This window comes from Vicugna pacos, unplaced genomic scaffold (genome assembly GCF_048564905.1).
Source record: "Vicugna pacos unplaced genomic scaffold, VicPac4 scaffold_123, whole genome shotgun sequence".
Classification (NCBI taxonomy): Eukaryota; Metazoa; Chordata; class Mammalia; order Artiodactyla; family Camelidae; genus Vicugna; species Vicugna pacos.
Window position 1 is genome coordinate 233,965 of NW_027328803.1, and position 20,836 is coordinate 254,800.

General features: G+C 39.8%; 1 long non-coding RNA gene across 1 annotated transcript in view; it reads right to left on the bottom strand.

Annotated features, from left to right (window-relative positions):
* LOC140695024 (uncharacterized) overlaps positions 1–13,213 on the bottom strand; it is a 28,410-nt gene extending 15,197 nt beyond the window's left edge. Inside the window, exons 1-2 of the long non-coding RNA XR_012070714.1 lie at positions 13,055–13,213; positions 4,848–4,923 (exon numbers count right to left, since the gene is read on the bottom strand). This is a non-coding gene — a long non-coding RNA (uncharacterized lncRNA). The remainder of the gene's footprint in view (positions 1–4,847; positions 4,924–13,054) is intronic.
* Positions 13,214–20,836: the final 7,623 nt, after the last annotated feature.

A 20,836-nucleotide genomic window follows, 5' to 3' on the forward strand; every position in this document is an offset into this window, starting at 1 on the left:
GGTTCTTGGGAAGTTTTGCAGAAAATACAATGAACACTGAAAGTCCTTAGACAATGATCCCAATAACTGAAGCAATGGTCAACAGGACCTGACAACCCAAAAACCCAGCAGCATAAGACTCACTAATGATCGTATTTTTACACAGAAAACTTGCCCCCAACCCAGCTTAAACAGAAAACATGCATGTGTTGTAAACCTCACATAAACGTGAGAAGTGATGTAAATCGCACGTAAATGCCATGAGACGTGAATATCAGGCATGTTAAATTTTAGGGGAGGAGGAATGAAAGATGTCAAAAAGAATGAGTGCATCCAGTAATGTAACATGCTGACAGCAGGAGCAGCTGTGTGCAGGGCATAGGGAATATATGGGAACTCCACTTTCTGTGAATTTTTCTGTAAACCTAAAACTGCACTAAAGAAGGAAGCCTGTTAAGTATATTTTAATGGGTGAAAATGGGGTAACTGGTGGCATGATATTTTGGAGGGAAGTCTGTGATAGCAGAACCAATGAAAGTATCCCTTCTACATCTGTAGAATTACTTAGGTTATGAACTAGTTGTAACCCATGAAGGGGATATGCTTCCTTTCAAGGGAGAACCTATCACTGATTCAGGGGTCAGCAGGTGCTAGCTATCGTCTTCATTCTGAATAAAACCAGTGAAGCTGTGGACATGCCCTGAGGGAAACAGTGGAAGTGACAGCAGGTCTCTGCTGATGAAAGCTTCACATGCTTTTCATACTCCTTGAGATCTTAAAATGGCAGGTATTCCTACTCCCTGCATTTACATAAGTTTCATGTCCCTGATCCCCTGTAGTTCTGACTGTGTGGACCCAAGGGCAGCGGGGGTGTCTGAAGCATAATTTGCACGTGGCTGATAGGGTTTCAGTTCCTCACTTGACAGGTTTTTTCCTGCCCATTGAAGAATGCACATTAAAGATCCCATTTTTAAACTGTTTTCCTTCCATCTACCTTCTTGGTCATAGTCCAGAAGCATGTACTCAGTGTCCCTGGCTGCTCCTGATGACTGCCCCAGACAGAAAGCTACAAAGAATGTGAATTTCAGGACTAAGTGAACCACATCATGTTATTTACAGTAACAGCGGGTGGCTGGCTTGCACCTGCAGGGGAGAGCAGAGGGAGTGTTTACAAGCCCCACCTGGAGCCACACTCCTGCATCTGGATCCCAGCTCCGATGCTAGCTGTGAGGACTTGTGGAAATTTCTTAACCTCTAGGGGCTTCAATCTCCTCACCCATATAATGGGAGGATAATAATAGCAATTTATAGGACCATTGTGATGAGTCAATTAGTTACTAATTGTGAAAACAATTGGAACATTAACCGCAGGCATGTGAAAAACTCTACCTAAGTATTAGCTATGAATATGGTGACCAAAGTCTTTTTTTAATTATTATTATTATTTTTTTACATTTTTTATTGATTCATAATCATTTTACAGTGTTGTGTCAAATTCCAGTTTTCAGCACAATTTTTCAGTCATTCATGGACATATACACACTCATTGTCACATTTTTTTCTCTGTGATTTATCATAACATTTTGTGTATATTTCCCTGTGCTATACAATGTTATCTTGTTTATCTATTCTACAATTTTGAAATCCCAGTCTATCCCTTCCCACCCTCTACCCCCCCCGTAACCACATGTCTGTATTCTCTGTCCATGAGTCTATTTCTGTCCTGTATTTATGCTTTGTTTTTGTTTGTTTTTGTTTTTTAGATTCCACATATGAGCGATCTCATATGGTATTTTTCTTTCTCTTTCTGGCTTACTTCACTTAGAATGACATTCTCTAGGATCATCCATGTTGCTGCAAATGGCATTATGTTGTCGGTTTTTATGGCTGAGTAGTATTCCATTGTATAAATATACCACATCTTCTTTATCCAGTCACCAGTTGATGGACCAAAGTCTTAAAAAGGCGTTTTTCTTAGTTTTTAAGCCATCAGTTTGTAGAGAAAGCATTTTATTTTCTCCTCTACTCTCTTTCATCATCCTTTCCTTCACAGTTAAGTCTTCATGCTTGTGAAAGGAATAACTTTTTGGTGTGTGTGTGATTAAATGTGAAAATTAGTTAAGGCTGAGAAAAATGTATTATAGAAGGTATATTAAGCCTTCCTCTCTTGTACAGCACATATAGGCCATTTAAATAGTATGCATTTTTTAAAAGTCTGCATAATAATTTTTTAATTATGTATTAAGTAAACATAAAAGTTAAGAATCCTTAAATGCTTACTATTGCCTCAGCACACATCTATTTTTCAAAATCCTCACAATTACCCTGTGGGGAAAGTAATATTATATCTCTTTTACAGATGAGGAAATAGAGCCATGTGGAAATGATGCAATTTGCCCCAAATGAAGCAACTTTTATGTGAAAGTACTGAAATACTCAAAGAGCCCAAAGACACACTAACTGTATAGCACTGTCTCCTACATGGTCTGTAAAATCAATTCTAATTCATTTCAGAACTTTTACAAACTTGAAACATTTCCATTTTTCTTCCAAGCACTTAATGGGTTCAATATTTCTTAAGAAACAGGAAAGCTTTCCATTCTCCTTCCTTAAGTTTCTTATTTATCATCTTTTCTGATCATAAATTTAACATTTGCTCATTAAAGAAAATTTGAAAGCACTCAGTAATGGACAGAACTTCTGTCCTGTATCTGTCCCCAGTCTTAGAAGAGGACCCAGAACTTGCTTTAGGATAAGTAACCTCCCTTTCGTTTTTAGTCCTGTGATTTAACCTCGATTGACCCACTCTTTCTGAAGCACCAGAAGTAGATCTCAGTTGGTTTAAGACAAATAATACCCCTCATTGTATTGGCCTCGCACATGATTGGAGAATTGGCAAATAACCCAGGAAGAGCCACTATTATGTGAGGAGATATGTGCTGGTGCCCATGTGAATCATAAGCTTCCTCTATCAAGAGAGAAAGGGGCCAAAAGGGACCTGTCTTGGTTTGGATGGATGATCTGGGATGCTGCGTGCCTAGAAGCATCATGCTGAGACATCTTTGGACACAGAATGAAGACAGGACAAAAGCAGCCCTTGACATCATCTGGGCTAGAGTATCTCTCCTTGACTGAAGCCAGACCTCAGACTGGAGGTTTTCATTTACAGGAACCAATAAATCCCATGCATCCCCATTTTTTGGTTGTTATTTAAACACATTGGAGATTGATTTTGTCACCTGCAATCAAAAGACCCCAACTCTGAAAATGAATAAAAAATAAAATAAGAATAATTGCTTCGAACATTAGACATAATTCCTTCAGAACGGTGCATTGTTTGTATATTACAAATCATTTTATATATTAATTTTATCCTCAAATCTATCATAACACTTTGACATGTCATAAAATATTTTCATGGACACACTTTTTCATGACTGCATACTATTCTACTTTGTGAAGGGTTGGAAGAATATTTTGGCTGAGATTTTATATATATATTTATACACATACATATAAAAGTATGTCTGTGACTTGCATCCATACTGACTTTTCCCTGCCATTTTGAAATAATTCCTGATTAAAAGTTTTTCAAAGCTGAATTAGTGGATTAAAACATATGAGTATTTTTGACTCTTGATATCAACTGCTAGACTGCTTTCTAAGAAAGCTTGAGGAGTACACCAGAATTTAACACAGCATTGTAAATCAACCATACTTCACAAAAATTATCCAGTAACTAGGCATGGTATTGGTGATCACTGGCATTTCATCCTCATAAACAGAGCTGTGTCACTTGAGAGGTGGAAAACTATTTCATTTTGATGTGCACTGAGTGAATTACCATTGAAGTGTGACATCTATTTTTTCCTTTGTGAATGTGTGTTCATCTTTTCGGCCTTCTGCGCTCCTGAGATTTTTTGATGTTACCTTTGAAGTGATCTGAACTCTCTATGTATTGAAGGAATTAGCCCCTGGTCGGATTTGTAAACAAATAACATCCTCTGGTGTTTTGTTTAAAATTAGGATGCTTCTGATGCATGGAAATCTTTGTATACTTTCCTCTGAAACTTACTGTTCATCTAGAGGCTGTATACTCATCCATATTTATTTCTAGTTTTTTTTTTCTAATTGTGTTACTTTTTAAGTGTTTCTGGAATTTATCACAATATATGGTTCACTGTATGATTTCAATCTTTTCTTTTCCCCCCAAGTAGCTAACAAGTGTTCTATTCACTGAATAACCTTTATTTATCTCCCTGATTTGTAATGCCTTCCATCTCTTATATTAAATTATTATTGATATCAGAGCCCATATCTGGACTTCCTGCCCTATTTTCTAATCTGGCTATTCTTGAACAAGTAAAACTCTCATTATCTTATTAATTATTATATTACTAATATTATTTTATTCACAATAAACCCAAAAGAATTTTATAATTTCTGATACTTTGGAGATATGATCTTTTAATCTAGAATCATGTGATTAAAGCACATTTTATACCTGTCAGTAGTTTTTACTTTTATTTTTTGATAGTTCCTACTATCCTTTTGTTAGGCTATTTTTGGATATTTTACCTTGGCTGTTACACTTGGAAAATTTTAGAAATCTTAATGCCTCCAACTGGTCTCTTAATCAGACCCTGGAGAATCCTAAACCACTGATCTGATTTGAACAAATGAGGTGAAAAGAATTGGGTGAAGCACTGTGAGCAGAAGAGACTGTGGAACCTCCAGAGTGGCACCCTGCATTGGCTCAGATGTTCTCTGGAAAAAGTTTTCTCTATGAGACTACATAGTTCCCAGCTTGACTTTCAGTTTTCTCAGCATTTCACATTAGATTTTAAAAGTCTGTGGCAGGTTCTTACCCAGAAATAGAGCACTTGCACAAAGGGTTATATGTATACACTTTCCCCAGGTGGTAAAGGGAACACGCTCTTCTTCCTAATTAAAAAAACAAGTTTAGTCAATCAAGGGATTACACCAATGAAATGATATTTTTCCTAACTGGTCACTAAATCCTAAACATAATATAAAAAATTAATAATTTTCAGACATAGCCTCATTGTTTGTAAATGCATGGGTTTTTTTCTGTTTTTTTTTCTTTTTCTTTTCTGTTAACGATGTCAAACGCACAGCAAAATATGTACAGTGTTCGTTTTAATACTATTTTTTGAAAATTCACATGTGAACAGTAAACTGTTTCCCTGCCATGGTCTGAACACCTGACCAGGCCAAGCTTTAAAGCTCTGTTCCTTAGCTTGCCTTTGATTTCAGAAGTGACGGTAGTTACAGCTTAGAGTCTGTGCAGGACAGAAAATATCACAGCTGTCTGCAGCTAACTGGTCTCTACTGTGTGTTTCTTGGTTGAACTTTATGTGTTAATTAGCTACAACTATGAAGTTTAAGAATTTCCATTTTAGAGTTTATATTTAGAATTTTTTAAGAGATGAAATCAGTAAGACTCAAGATTTACCTGGATTATAAAACCAGATATAGTATAATAATAGCTGTAACTAAGTACATGGCCCTTCCTCTCTGCCAGGAGGCCTTCCAAGTAGATTCTGTATATTACTTCGACCCGTCTTTACCACTGTCATGAAGAAGCAACTCTCTTATTCTTATTTTATAGGAAACAATGGCACAGAGAAGTTAAGTTGTCCAAGATCACTCAGGAAGTAAGCTGCTGTGTTCAAATATGAATTTAGGCAACTTCATTCGCAAGATCTCACTACCACGACGCTGGCCTCTCTAAACAATGGAGCATGCTTTCGCAAGTAAAGTAAAATACTTCAAATAAAAAACTAAAAAAAAAATAAGGCAATTTTTTAAATAAGGAAGAATGATAAAGTTAAATGAGTCTTCATCTTCAATTTTTCAACAAGCATGTTTCAATGAAAATTTAAACTTATTAGTTGGCAATTTTAAATTTAAACTTGGCAGTTTAAATGACCAAAAAACTTTTCTTCAGTATTTTTTGTATGCTGCCAATATGATAAGTTTTTGTTTTTCAGGACTCAAAAGCATTATGAACATCTAATTTTGTCTTAGTTTCAGCTTTCATCTCTGAATGTACAGTCTTTCACCAACATACGCTTTTACCCACATCTTCAGTTGTAAACAATGGGAACTATTCATAATGGGGATTATTAGAAGCTTATTACATTGTAAAAGACCAATGTCACTTTCTATTGGTAGCTGAACCTCATTTTTGTTCATTTATAAAAAGAGGAGTTTGACCTACTCCCTCCATATCTTTTCAGTGCCAACATTCTGTAGATCTGTGATTCAATTTATTAAATCAATATTTGGAGACATTTTCAGATGATCCTAGTAAAAGCATTTTTTTCCCAAGAGTTATTCATGCTCACAACCTACTGTCCTGTTGCTGCTGACCGCAAGCACCATCAGCTCTAAATTATCTCAGCTGATGGAAAGAAGCAATAATACAGATGACTCAAAAATCATCTTTTCATAGCTCTGGAATGTTGATACAAAGATATATAGTTTTATTTTTTTTAATTTTGCAGCAGGAGTAGCAGCAATAAATTTACATTTCCAATTATGTAAAATGCCTAGCTCAAACACTGCTCAAATACTGATGGCACCTCAACAAATGTTTCCCTGCTTCTTCTACCCTTTCTCTGACTTTAGGATGAGAGTCATGCTTCTTTGTGCACATCCCAATAGGAAGGGGGAGCAGTGACCGGGACTTAGTTCAAGACAAAGGGGCACCTAGTCTACGATGAAAAGGAGGCCGCAATAATGAAGGTGCATGTGAAAAAATGGGAGTCAACTATAAAAACCAATTTGTCTTTCCTTCTACATCTGTGTCATTGCAGCTAATTTATATTTTGCATTTTTTTATTGGTGTTATGAAAGGATACAGATCAATGCCTCTTTTCATATACACTTATACCAGTCTTTTTCTTTTCCCCTTTTTTATGTTATTATGAAGGAAGGACCTCACTTCCCTTCTGTGTCCACCATTCCAGGCAGTGCTCCTTCAACTTGGCTGCACATTAGAATAACCAGAGGAGCTTTAAAAACTTCCCTATGCCAGAATGCACCCCAGGCCACTGAGTACCATCAGAGTTTGCAGTGATGGAATCCAGGCACCAACAGTTTTTAAGGTCCCCTGGTGATTCCAACATGCAGCCAAGGCTGACAAGTCCAGAAGTAAACACACTAAAGTGCATCTAAACAGCACCCGCTTTTCCTGGGTAATCTCATCTATCTCCACGTGGGGACAACGTGCCTCCTATTCTGGCCAGACTTGTTCTTCCTGCTCAACCGTGTCCCATTTGTACTCAAGCACTGCCTGGCGCCGATTCCAGAACTCCAGAAGTAAGGTGACTAACAGAGAGACAGAACAGCAGAATGTGGATCTTCAGTGATGACTGATGCTTCAGAAATCTGTACTTAATATTTATTACACTTAACACTTTGGTAAATGGTTAATAAAATCACATTTTATTTATAGGCGATACTAAAGAGAAAAATGAGTTAATACCTTTTTTTTAAGAAAAAAGAAAATGAAGATAATTTATTGAACTTTTGGAAACAGACAAGCTCTCTAGCTCAAGGGAAAGGTATTAACGTGATGGTCAGAGGCAGGTGACTGTCTGATGCTAAAGTACCTGCTTCCAGCATATTATGCCCACTAAAAACACAAATATCGGGGGGAAGGGTGGGTATATCTCAGTGGTAAAGCACGTTCTAAGCATGCACAAGGTCCTGGGTTCAAGTCCCATTACCTCCATTAAAAAAATTAAAAAAAAGCACAAGTAACTGTCACAATTTAAAAGCAATGCACGGTGCACCCTCCAAGCCTTCTCCTCACATCACTCTGTCTCTTCTGTCCAAAGGATCTGAGGGTGGGGAAGGGGATGAGAATACTTTAGTAGCCCCTGCATTTCTATTTTCCACCACCCCAGTCACACAAACTTAAAATAATATTCTTAAATATGGAAAACTGCCATTTTCCTCAATCATCGGTAATTTTTAGAAATCATCATTCTGTTTTAAGACTCGTAATTTTAAATAGTAGACAAAAACAACATGAAATGTTAATTGAAAATGTGGCTTCAGGGTGAATCCCCTAAGCCCTTCTTCCCACCAGACTGTTACCCCTAGGCCCCAACTCGAGAGAAATTGCAGAATAACCACTGTGTCCTCCACCATTGTACCTGAGTCTCTACAATGCTCTGAGAATAAAGAGGAAAAAGACACAGTCCCTGCTTCCGGGAGCTCCTAGGTGCACAGGACTCATTGTGAAATGATGGCTGAGGAGGCGTGTTAAGAGGGCTTGGATAACAGTCAGCAGAGGGTGCTCGGGGCAGGGAGCCGGAACTGTAGCCAAGGCTCTCCCAGAGGAGAGAACCACTGTGGTGAGCTCTGAGATGCCCTAGAATTGATCAGGTGAACTTATAATGTTAAGGCCATTTCTCCCTGGGGAGCTGCACATGCAAAGGAGGGAGGCCAAAGAGAGCCAGGTCCCTTCCAGGAACTGCAAATAGTCTAGAAGCGAGCACAGGGTGTGGGAGGCAGGTGAGGCAACCAGGTGGAGAGATCACAGGGGCACATCACAAAGGGCTCTGTGTGCCTCCAAGGTAGAGGAGACATGCAAAGTGATCTAGAAAGAGACAAGATAGAGGCAGGGAGGACTATTGGCAGGTTCATGTGAAGGCCTGCTGAGGCCCTGCCAGGAGGAGAGAGAAGAAAACATTTCAGCAGGTGGACGGATTGGCCACAGGTGTGATGGAAGGGCAGGAAGGGGACAAAGATGCCGACCAGCTTTCTGGCTTTGGCAGTGTCTAATTTATAATGCCATTCCCTGAAATAAGAAAGGCAGGAACCTCCTAGAGGAAAACATAGGCAAAACATTATCTGACATACATTTCAAAAATTTTCTCCTAGAAGAAATAAAAGCAAGAAAAAACAAATGGGACCTAATGAAACTTACAAGCTTCTGCAGAGCAAAGGAAACCAGAAATAAAACAAGAAGAAAACCTACGGAATGGGAGAAAATTTTTGCAAGTGAAACCGACAAAGGCTTGATCTCCAAAATATATAAGCAGCTCATACGACTCAATAAGAAAAAAATAAACAACCCAATCCAAAAATGAGCAGAAGACCTAAACAAGCAACTCTCCAAGGAAGACATACAAATGATCAAAAAGCACATGAAAAAATGCTCAATATCACTATTATCAGAGAAATGCAAATCAAAACTACAATGAGGTATCACCTCACACCAGTCAGAATGGCCGTCATTCAAAAATCCAAAAATGACAAATGCTGGAGAGACTGTGGAGAAAGGGGAACCCTCCTACACTGCTGGTGGGAATGCAGTTTGGTGCAGCCACTATGGAAAACAGTGCGGAGATTCCTCAAAAGACTAGGAATAGACTTACCATATGACCCAGGAATCCCACTCCTGGGCTTGTACCCAGAAGGAAATCTACTTCAGGATGACACCTGCACCCCAATGTTCATAGCAGCACTGTTAACAATAGCCAAAACATGGAAACAGCCTAAATGTCCATCAACAGGTGACTGGATAAAGAAGACGTGGTATATTTATACAATGGAATACTGCTCAGCCATAAAAACTAACAACATAATGCCATTTGCAGCAACATGGATGCTCCTGGAGAATGTCATTCTAAGTGAAGTAAGCCAGAAAGAGAAAGAAAAATACCATACGAGATCACTCATATGTGGAATCTAAAAAACAAAAACAAAGCATAAATACAGGACAGAAATAGACTCATGGACAGAGAATACAAACTTGTGGTTACCAGGGGGGTAGAGGGTGGGAAGGGATAGACTGGGATTTCAAAATTGTAGAATAGATAAACAAGATTACACTGTATAGCACAGGGAAATATACACAAAATGTTATGATAAATCACAGAGAAATAAATGTGACAATGAGTGTGTATATGTCCATGAATTACTAAAAAATTGTGCTGAACACTGGAATTTGACACAACCTTGTAAAATGATTATAAATGAATAAAAAATTTAAAAAAAAAAAGAAGGGCAAGAAGAGGGGCAAGTCATGAGAGGAGACAACTGATTCAGTTCTGGCTGGGTGCCTGTGGGCTCCAGGAGAGATGTGCAGTAGGCAAATAAAAGTCTAGAAATCGGGAGAAAGTTCTAGGCTGAGCCAAGTAGTTTTCCTGTTTCAAGAGGCTAATTGGTGTGAGTGGACAAGCTCACAAGAGGTGTATAGGGATAGCTCTCACCCTCCTGCATATGGGATGCATTTGGGAGCCTTTAAAAAATAGTGCAACACAGCCTGGAGTGGGGCCTTTGTACTGTTTATTATTTTTTAAATACTTCTTTTATTTTTGTGGGGAGTATTGAGCTTTATTTATTTTAATGGAGGTACTGGGAATTGAACCCAGGACCTCTTGCATGCTAAGCACGTGCTCTACCACTAAGCCATACCCTCCCCACATTTTTTTGTTTTTAGACGTTAGCTCTACCCAGCAGTCAGGGTTGAGAATCAACCTGCAGAGAGCAGAGAGCCTTGGGGTTAGAGAACAAGGAGAAGCTGCCCAGAGCCCTGTAGACCCCACCAGGGGCAGCCGGAGACGCAGGGAGCCTCGGAAGGGCTATGAGGAATGTGAACTCAACACTCCCCAATGGCAAAGACGTCAAACATGTTTCAAGCACCCACTTCCCAGCAGTGTTTGTTCTGACTTTACTAGTATTCCAGTAATACTGAGTGAGAATAGAAATTATCTGGACACAGGGATCAAATTCAAATGCTGATTATGACCATTCTTAGTTGCATGATTACTGATTAAAAATTACTCGTCTGCCACGTGTAAAACGGGGGACCTAGCACAGTGCTCGTGGGCTGCTGTGAGCGTAATGAAATGACATCTATAAAGGCGCTCCTGACTCTCAGAGGTAATTGCTACTATTGTCCCCATTTGGGACACCAAGAAACAGAGGCACAGAAAGCTTCAAACATTTGCCCAAGATGAGGGTTGAGGTCAGGAATCAAGCCAATGACTTCTTGGATCCAGAGCCCAGGATCTTCTTACGAACAACACGGCACTGCCCAGGCTTCCTGCTTCAAAACCAGCCTCCCTTTGGCTCAGTTCCATGGCACCTGCACTGCACAGATGTCCTCACTGCCTGCCTGCCCTCCCGGTGTCTGACCCCAGCACTCCTCCCTCTGTCCCACACAGCGCTTCCTTGGGTACACCATCGCTCACGAGGCCATTGCTGTGGCTACTCGGATGTTTACACGGAAACGCAGGTGGCAGCCCAGCTTTTTGCTATACATGCTGCTGTCAGTGGAGGCAAAGAGCTCACAGTTGGTGGGGGAGGCCACTTGTGGTCTCCTCCTTGGCTGGAGAGCTGGATGAAATCCAGTTTTCCTTTGCAACTTAGACATCCAGCATGAGAGATATGTAAGGCCATCTGGCCTCTCAACATAGAAATGATGCCCCCGCAGTTGTTCTTAACATTGTAATCTCCAGGCTCCACCAGGGAGCAGAGGCCATGGCCTGTTGTCCACCAAGTTTTGTTTCCTTGCACAACAGCTACAATGGGGTGAGTTAACACCGGACCAGAAAATCTACAAAGCCCTCGTGTACTATTTCCTGACACTTGCAGGTCACCAAAATACCCCAGATCCTCCAAGTAAACAACTAGTAAGAGGAACTGAGCTGGCTCGTCTGTCAGACCCCTGATGGCAGGACTGATTTGGCCTCTCCTGCTCTCGGGATGATCCGTTCTCCTTCTATGTGCCCTTCCCCGAGTGAAAGGGACTGTTCTTTGTTTATGGGCTAGGGAGTATTTGTGGCTGTCTGACCAGAACCTTCAAAAGTAGAGCTCTTGGTGAGAGTGGAAGCATGGCACCCACGTCTCATGAGCTCAGCTACTCAACAGCCTCATCTAGCCAAGACTGTGGCCAACACCAGGGGTCCATGCTGTTGAGTGTTGGGTCTGGAGAGCAATGCCTTCGCCACTGAGAAGCTGCCCCACCACTTGTGACCTTGTCCCCATCGAGGGGGAGGTGACGCATCCATGGGATGAAAGCCGCGAGGGCACTAGGTGACTGTGGACCAAGCTGTGACTGGCTGGTCCTGCCCACCATGTGACCCATGTTATCCTCAAGTGCAGAAAATCCCCAAAAAGACCCCTGCTTGAGTGAATGGGTCACCTATAAGCCAACTGTTCTTGAGCCGCCTAAGAAGCAACACAGTATATACAGTGAGCCACCCACTCACTGAAGTCCCCAAGGCTCACAGCTCCCTAATGTGACACCAGGTAATCCCAGCAAACAGAAGACCCTTACTTTATAATTGACTTGAGATTTCTACTACCAACACTGCCTTCCACCTTCCACTTATGAAGTTCTTTCCACTCTATCCCCTGCTCTGCAATTGTGCAATCAGTCCAGAGCTCCTTCATGAGACAGGAGGGAAGGGGGCAGGGCACAGCCATTAAAAGAATGGCACAGCCATTAGCACCGAGACGGTGGAAAAGTCAACTCCCAGTAGATCTTGAGCTTCAATACACACTCACTGAAATACAGCAGGATGCTATATGGCACTCCCACAGGTGCCAGGACAGGTTCAAGGCTGACCATGAAAGGTCAAAGGGTGAGTGGTGGCCCAATTTCTGGTAATCGCAACACCTTCCCCAAAGCGGTTGGAATATTCCTCCCACTTATTAGCATATGAAGATACTGACGGCATAAAAACTAACAACCACACCTCGTGGCTGCTCTCTCTGCTGAGGGAGACAGCCCACACTCTGTCTGTGGAGTGTGTATCTACTTTTCCTTTAAACTGGAGCACCCAACCCTCACGCCTCATGGCCTTTCTGTTGCCTTCTGAAACAGCCCACTCTGTCTGTGGAGTATATATCTCTCTGAATAAATCTACATTTACTGAATTGTGGCTCTCTCTTGGATTCGTTCCTGTGCAAACCAAGGACCCACACATCACGAGGTGCATCTCAGGGACCCAAATAAGACCTGGGATACGGCCATCCTCTCCCCCACATTTTCCTGTATCATACATTCCTTCCCAAAGGATCTCACCTTGTGCACTCCAAAGTAGACGGCACTCATGTGTCCTGACGTGGATCTGCTTCTGCGTTTATCATTTCTTATGTCCACTAGAACGTCATCTTCATGAGGACAGGGATTTGGTTCTGTTCACAATGGAAGCACCAGCACATGACAGGTGCAGAAGAAGTATTAGCTGAATGAATGAGCTGTGGGAAGTCCTGGGAATTCAACCTGGAACTCCTAGCCACTTGGGTCCCAGCTCACTCCAGTTGCTCCCTCCTACTCATGGCTGACCTCTTGCCACCACTCTCTGCTCTGCCATCACCTGAGCCTGGATGAGCTGAGATGAGCACACACCACGGAGAGCATGGTGAATGGTTCACGTCGTTGCAACACACTCGCCCTCTGACTGCCAGGGGTTACTTAGGATGGACAAACTGAAGGGAGCACCATGTGCACCGCCCTAACCTACAACTCACTTGAAGCACCAGGAATGCACACATGGGAAGCGCAGGCCCTTTCCAACCTAAGGAGAGGGACTATGGGTGAGAAGAGGGTCTCTGTCAACTAACAGTCTCTTTACAAGCCCAGTCTTAGAAAAGCTCTTTAAAGACACTTTTGGTATCTTCCTTGTGTTTCGGTAATCCCTCTAGATTTTGTCATTTTAATCTATGCATCAGAAATACAGATGCTCTTGAAATCTCTATTGATTTTCAATGAAGAAAATCCTCAATTTCCTTCTCTGCTAGGAAAATTACTGCACTTTATATAAAAAAAGGCAGCTTCCTTTCATGAGTTTCTATCTTCAAACACCTAATTTCACAAGAATCAGTGAAGCAGGACATGAAAATCTCGCTGTGCTTTATCACCTACTGGTGGGCAGGAATGAAATGAATGAGTACTGATCTCATGAGATGGGAAGGCTGGGGCTGTCTTATTCCTGCTACAGATGGAAGGGTCCATATCTGTGAAGGGGAGGAAGGACCAAGGATGAGAAACCAACATTTTCTAACCCATTTCTCTTTTTCAGAGTCTCAGACAAAACGCTGTGATTTTATAAACAAAACAAGAACATCTGAACCCTTTTAAAAGCACGCTACAACTTTACTACTACACACGGCACTCTGTCATTGACCTAAAGGCGAATGACAGCCAAGAAATTTGCGGGGATCTTATTCTGTGCTCATCCCTTTTGGTCTTTGGAACCTCAGGAAGTTTGCCTCCTCTCCCTGAGTGTCGTTTTTCTCATCCTTCAAATGGGAGTGTAACAGTCATTCATTTGCTCAGTGTCCATTCGACAACAGGAGACGGCTTATGAAAACAATAATAAAAAAAGCAAAACAGCATTTCTGATCTGTGCTTCTTCCTCCTCCTCCCTGAACATGAACTTACAGGCTAAAATGGCATCTTTCACTAAATCCCGAACGTAAGGAGCAGTTCTGATAAGGAAGTCACAGGACTGCAGGTGTAACCGAGAAATGACCCAGTGAAAAAGAATGAGTTGCCAGCAAATCCTCAAAACCCGTAAGGGTGCAAACCCTGGGAGTTACAGCCATGGGTGGGAGTTCCTTAGTTCCCCATTTCACAAAGCCAAGAACTTTGCAGGGCCCATGAAAGACACAGATAACCCAGTAAAACCACACCATGTTTTGGAGTACACCGGGGCCACATTGCTGCTGACCTGCACTGCTGTGTGTCCCAGAGCAAGAGCCCTCGGCGGGGGTGACTGTGTTTGAGGCTGGACAAGAACTTCCTGTTCTGTCTCTTTTGCTCTCTCTCTTCCTGCAATAAAACAACTGGTAGGACTCTGGTGGGGAGCACTGCACCCACATTCTCTGGGAAACCACACACCAGGCAGCTCTAGCTGATCTGAGAGAGGACACGTCAATGAACATATATACACCAAAGTCAGGCAGAAGGCTGCCTGTGGCCTTGGGAATCCAAACTAGCTTGTCCTGTTAATCAGGATATTACACATCTAAAGAAAGTGTGCACCAGATGAAGACGATGCCTTAGACAGCGTCGGTGGTTATGTCCAGCAGTGTCTAAGGACAAGTCATGCTCTGGTAGATGGGAGCATTTTGGTTGCTTTAAGAGTTTGCTACTGAAGGGCTGGGACATTTCATTGGGACTTGAAACTCCAGACCTCTTTACTCACAAAGGCAGACAAGTTAGGTGAGCCAGGTCAGCCTTTATTCCAACTTCCTAACCAAAAGGCTATGAGGTCGAAAATATATTTCTCAGACTCTTCCGCAACAAGGATTCCAGATGTGGCTTTAAAAATTCCCATCAGAGACTGAGATTTGCAAATATTAAATACTATATATAAAAATAGCTAAAAAAACTAAATTTCTTCTGTATAGCACAGGGAACAATATTTAATATCTTATAATAAACTTTAGTAAAAAAATATGAAAAGGAATTCATACATATATATGTGAATATGAAAGACTGGAACATTGTGCTGTACATCAGAATTTGACACATTGTAACTGACTATACTTCAATTAAAATATATATATATATATATATATATAATGCCCATCAGCAGCATCTGAGTGTCACTGAAAGAAGAAACCCAGATGAATGGACGCTGAGGTGGTTGGATGAGCTACGTTATTTTGCTGGGGTGGATGCAGCCTGCATGGCAGAGATCTAGAAGGAATGCTCACAACAGCCACTCACTGATCTGAAAGTGAGTTAGGTTAACAGCTTTCTGAAATCCTCACTGCCCCTCCTGATGAGCCAAGTGTCTGGCGTTTCTCTGGAAATCACTAGGCGCAATCTGGAACTCAAAGGTAAAAATTAAAAACTGCAGTCAGGTAGCAAAGAGACTGGCAGGACGCGTTGGACAAAAGTAGGTCAGAATCAACAAGGAATGGGGAGGGGATAGAATGTGTGTTGAGGACCCTGAATTCAGGGGTGGATTGTCTATGTTGAGGACTCTGAGTCAGTATGAGTAGATGAATTTGTGTGGACTATGGACTAAAATGGTGGCCATTGTTCAGATAAGTGTGATTTGGAGTATATTTATTTGAGGACGGTTTTTTTTTTTCCCCCTTCAACATTGATCATTTCTAGGGAGCAGAATAATACTCTGCCACACAACATCTAAGTGCAAAAGAGATGCTATGGGATGATGGTGGTATGAAAAATTTCAGTACTGCAATTTCAAGCTTTCCTTAATGAGGTGCACAGCAGTAGGTACTTAAAATAAAATAAGGTACTTATATTAAAGACATCATCATATGTACATATCCTTTAAGATACACATATGGTGCTATAAGTGGGCCTGAAATGTGTTCTGCATTCTAAAATCCGATGAAATAAAATCAGTAGTTCAATATGCCTGTCGGCTCTATAAACATGATGTAGCTCATGATCACAGAAAGCAAGATCAGCTAGGGAATTTGAGATTTGTCGTTTCCAGTGTCAAAGTTAATATTTTTTGCTTTACTTAAAAAGCATTTTTTTAATTAGGTCTGTCAGCATCCATTGGTATACGGGGTTCAGTAGATGTGTTCAGATATTCCAGACAGTGAATCAGAGCAAAGACTGAGGTTTAGACAGTAGTTAAATGCCTCACCCGTGTGATCAGCATCCACAAACTGCTTTACTGAAAATCCTTAAAAGTGAGAACTTCATTAAAGCAACGATAAGTGAGGGGAAAAAATAGCTACAGACTAGTGGAAGTTTTATAACGTGTAAAAATGACAAAAGGCTATTCATGAGCATATTTTTAAAAATCCCTACACTTTAATAAGAAAAACAACAATCTGACAACAGGTTGTACACTGCTGTAGGAGAATCCATGCAGATGGACTCTTATGTGAATGGGGCTGGAGCTGTAGAATTAGTTAGTCTTGCAAGTAACTCAGTTAAACACAAATGCAAATGGGATACACTTCTAGAATATCTGAGGAAATATCTTGGAAAACTTACTCCTCTATGAAGCAATGACAATGGCAAAATTTGTCAAAATTAACCTCTGTAGAACTCTGGAAATTAAACCAAGACTTCCAGCAATCCGGGGAGTCTTTATTTGAGAAAGAAAAACAGCTAAATCTCCATAAAGATAGTGAGTTTTGAGGCATTGTAACTTGATCTACCCCATCCCTGTATCCTCACCTAAATGGTGGCCTTTATAAGCAATAGTCTCACAATCAAGGTAGGGGCAGAAGTGATTTAAAGTTACCCAAAAAATCCGCCCCCAGAGAGCTGTCACTATGTGACCTGTCACAAACTCATGCTGTGCAAACAGCCTGTCCCCAGAGTGTGTGTGGGAAAAAATCAGCAGTGAGTATCTAACATTACAACTGCCTGAGGCAGTGGGACCAGTAGAGGCTAACTAGTTGCTGACTAGGAAACTTAGAAGGCAAAATTGAGTAATGAGAAGTTCTGGGGGTGAAGGTAGGGTTAAAAAGCTCCAAAAAATTCTGAGAATTGTAGAAGGCAATATACATGTGTGGCACATGGCAAGGAAAGATCTGAGAAAATCCTAAGCCTTCAACACTGGCTGAACTTGAGGTTCTGCATAAGCAAGAACTAAAGGCTACGGAAGAGCTGCTGACTGCATGCTGGTGCTGAGGGCATCCCTCAGCATGCGGACACACAGCCACCTGGCAACAGCTCAAACGATTGGCTCCAGGCATTGAAAGAAATCACTGTCCAATTATTACTACAGTGATGACAACTAGGCTTTCTTCACACACACTGATCTCATGGTCATGCATGATAAAGAAAACAGACTTTAAAGAATTTGTTCAGGAAAGTAACTAAATAAATAGCTGCAGCAGCAATGACAATGGAAGCAACAATAAACCCTTGAGATGAGGAAAATCTGGCTTTCAGATCTGCCACATTGTAATATTTTAAATGTCCAGTTTTCAACAGAAAATTAGAAGATGTACAAAGAAACAGAAAAGTTTGGTCATAACAGATGGGGAAAAAGTAGTCAATAGAAACTCCCTGAGGTAGCCCAGACACTGGACTTACTAGACAAAGATATAAATAAACAATTACACACATGTTCAAAATACTAACAGAAACCATGCCTAAAGGATTAAATTATGTGCACATCTCATTGTACAGAGAATATCAATAAATAAAATTTATAATAAAAACCAACTAGAAATTCTAGAGATACAAATATGACTAAAATAAAAACTTCAATAAGAGGTTTCTCTGTAGATATGAACTTGTTGGAGAAAAAGTCAGTTAAATTAAAACTACTGAAATTATCCAGTCTGTGGAACAGAAAGAAAAAGGAATAAAAAAAAATAGAACACTGTGTCAGAGATAGGTGGGACACCATCAACAATATCAATACACACATAATGGGAGCGCCAGAAGGAGGGAGAGAAAAAAAGGGGCAGAAAGAATATATAAAGAAATAATGGCTGAAAACTTCCCAAATTTGATGACAGCATTAATTTGTACATCCCAGCAGTTCAACAAACTCCAAGTGCTATAAACGTAGAGACATCTAAAATAGGCACATCAGACTCAGTGTGTCAAAAGACAAGAATAAAGTATCTTGACAGCTGAAAGAGAAAAGTGGTTCAACATATAGAAAGGCTCCTCAGTAAGACAGTTGATTTCTCATCAAAAACCATGGAGACCAGAAGGCAGTGGATGGTATCGTCAAAGAGATAAAAGGAAAAGACTGTCACCAAGTATTTTATAGCCAGCAAAATGATTCTTTAAAAAAAATTAAAGGAGAAATTAAGACACTCCTACAAAAACAAAATCTGAAAGAATTCATTGCTAGCAGGCCTGCCCTACAAGAAATACTAAGGATAGTCCAGCAGGTGTAAATGAAAGGACACTTGCCTGAAAAATAAAGAGCACTACTACATGAGTAAAAAAATAAAACAGTATAAATCGAGTATTACATGTAAATGTTTTGTTCTATTTGATGTAAAGGACAACTGCATAAAACAATACTTATGAAACTGTGTAGATGAGCTTATAAATGCATAAAGGTGCAATTTGTATGACAGTGACAGCATGAGGAGGGGGAGGGAAAAGACTGATACCAAAACAAAGTTTTTGTGTACTGTTGAAATTAAGTTGGTATTAATGTCAACTAGATTGCTTTAAAACAAGATGTAAATTATAATCTCCAGGGCAATGGAAGAGAAGGAGGAGGAGGAAGAGGAGGAGGAGAAGAAAAAGATAAAATAAACAAATTAAAATGACACACTTGAAAATGCTTACTTTGTACAAAAATGTGTAGTAATAGAGGAATGGGAAAAAAAGACATATAGAAAGTAGACAGCAGTTGTAACTTCAATCTGATAAGAAATTACATTAATGTAAATGAATTAAACATTCTAATCAAAATACTAAAGGCAGAAATAAATGGAATAGACAATAGATGAACAATAGAGAATAATCAACAAAAGGAATAGTTGGTTCTTTGAAAAGATCAATAAAATTGACAAATTTTATCTAGTACTGAAAAAAAAAAGAGAGAAGATTCAAATTACTAAAATGAGAAATGAAAGGAAGGATGTCACTACTGCCCTTACAAAAATAACAAGGAATGTAAGGGAATACCATGGATAATTATATAGCCAATACATGAGATAATGTAGATGAAATGGATAAATTCCTAGAAGGACATAAATGACTGAAGCTAATTCAAGGAGAAATAGAAAACTCAAATAATCCTACAGTAAGTAGTAACTGAAATAGCAATCCAAAACTTTCACACAAAGAAATGCTAGGCCCGTATGGCTTTGTTGGTGAATTCCATCAACTACTTAAAGAAAAAACAAAAACAAAAACAAAAACAAACAAAAAATGCTTCACAAATTCTTCTGAAAATAAAAAGGTGGGCACACTTCCCAATTCATTCAATGAGACTAGTATCACACTGATACGAAAACCAGACAAAGGGATCACAAGAAAACTAAAGACTATCTCTTATGAATATAAATGCAAAAAATCCTCAACAGAATACGAGCAAATCCAAAACAGTAACATATAAAATAGACCACCATTAAGTGGGATGTATCCAGGTATGCAAAGGCAGTACAACATACAAAATTCAATTCATGTAATACACCATATTAATAGAATAATGGATAAAAACTAGGAATAGAACTTCCTCAACTTGACAGAGAACATCTATGAAAAACCTGAAGCAAAGATCATACATAATGCAGAAGCACTGAATTATTCCCTCCCAAAATCAACATTGTACTAGAGGTTCTAGTGAAATCAATCAGACAAAGAAAATAAAGCCTCTAGATTAGAAAGAAAGAAATAAAACTGTTTTGATTCCAGATGACATGATATTATATATTGAAATCACAAGGAATCCACAAAGGAAAAATAGAAAAGAAAAAAAATTCCTCTTAGAATTAGTAACCCAGTCTGACCAAAATTGTAAGACACAGATGAATATATGAAAAGTAATTACATTTCTATTCAACAGCAGTGAATAATCTAAAAATAAAATGAAGGAAACCTTTTCATTTACAATAGCATCAAAAAGAATAAAATAATTAGTAATATTAAGAAAAAATATGTGGAATACTGAGAAAAATATCTGAACCTTGTATATTGAAAACTAAAATACTACTGATAGAAGTTAAAAATGACCTAAAATAAATGGAAAGCTCTTCTGTGTTCATGGATCAGAAGCCTTATTATTGTTAGGATGGCCATTGTCCTCAAAATGACCTATATATTCAATGCAGCTCTGGCTTTTTGGCAGAAATGAACAAGCTGATCCTAAAACTAATATGTAAATGCAAGATACCCAAAACAGTCAAAACAATCTTGAAAAATAACAAAGTTTTG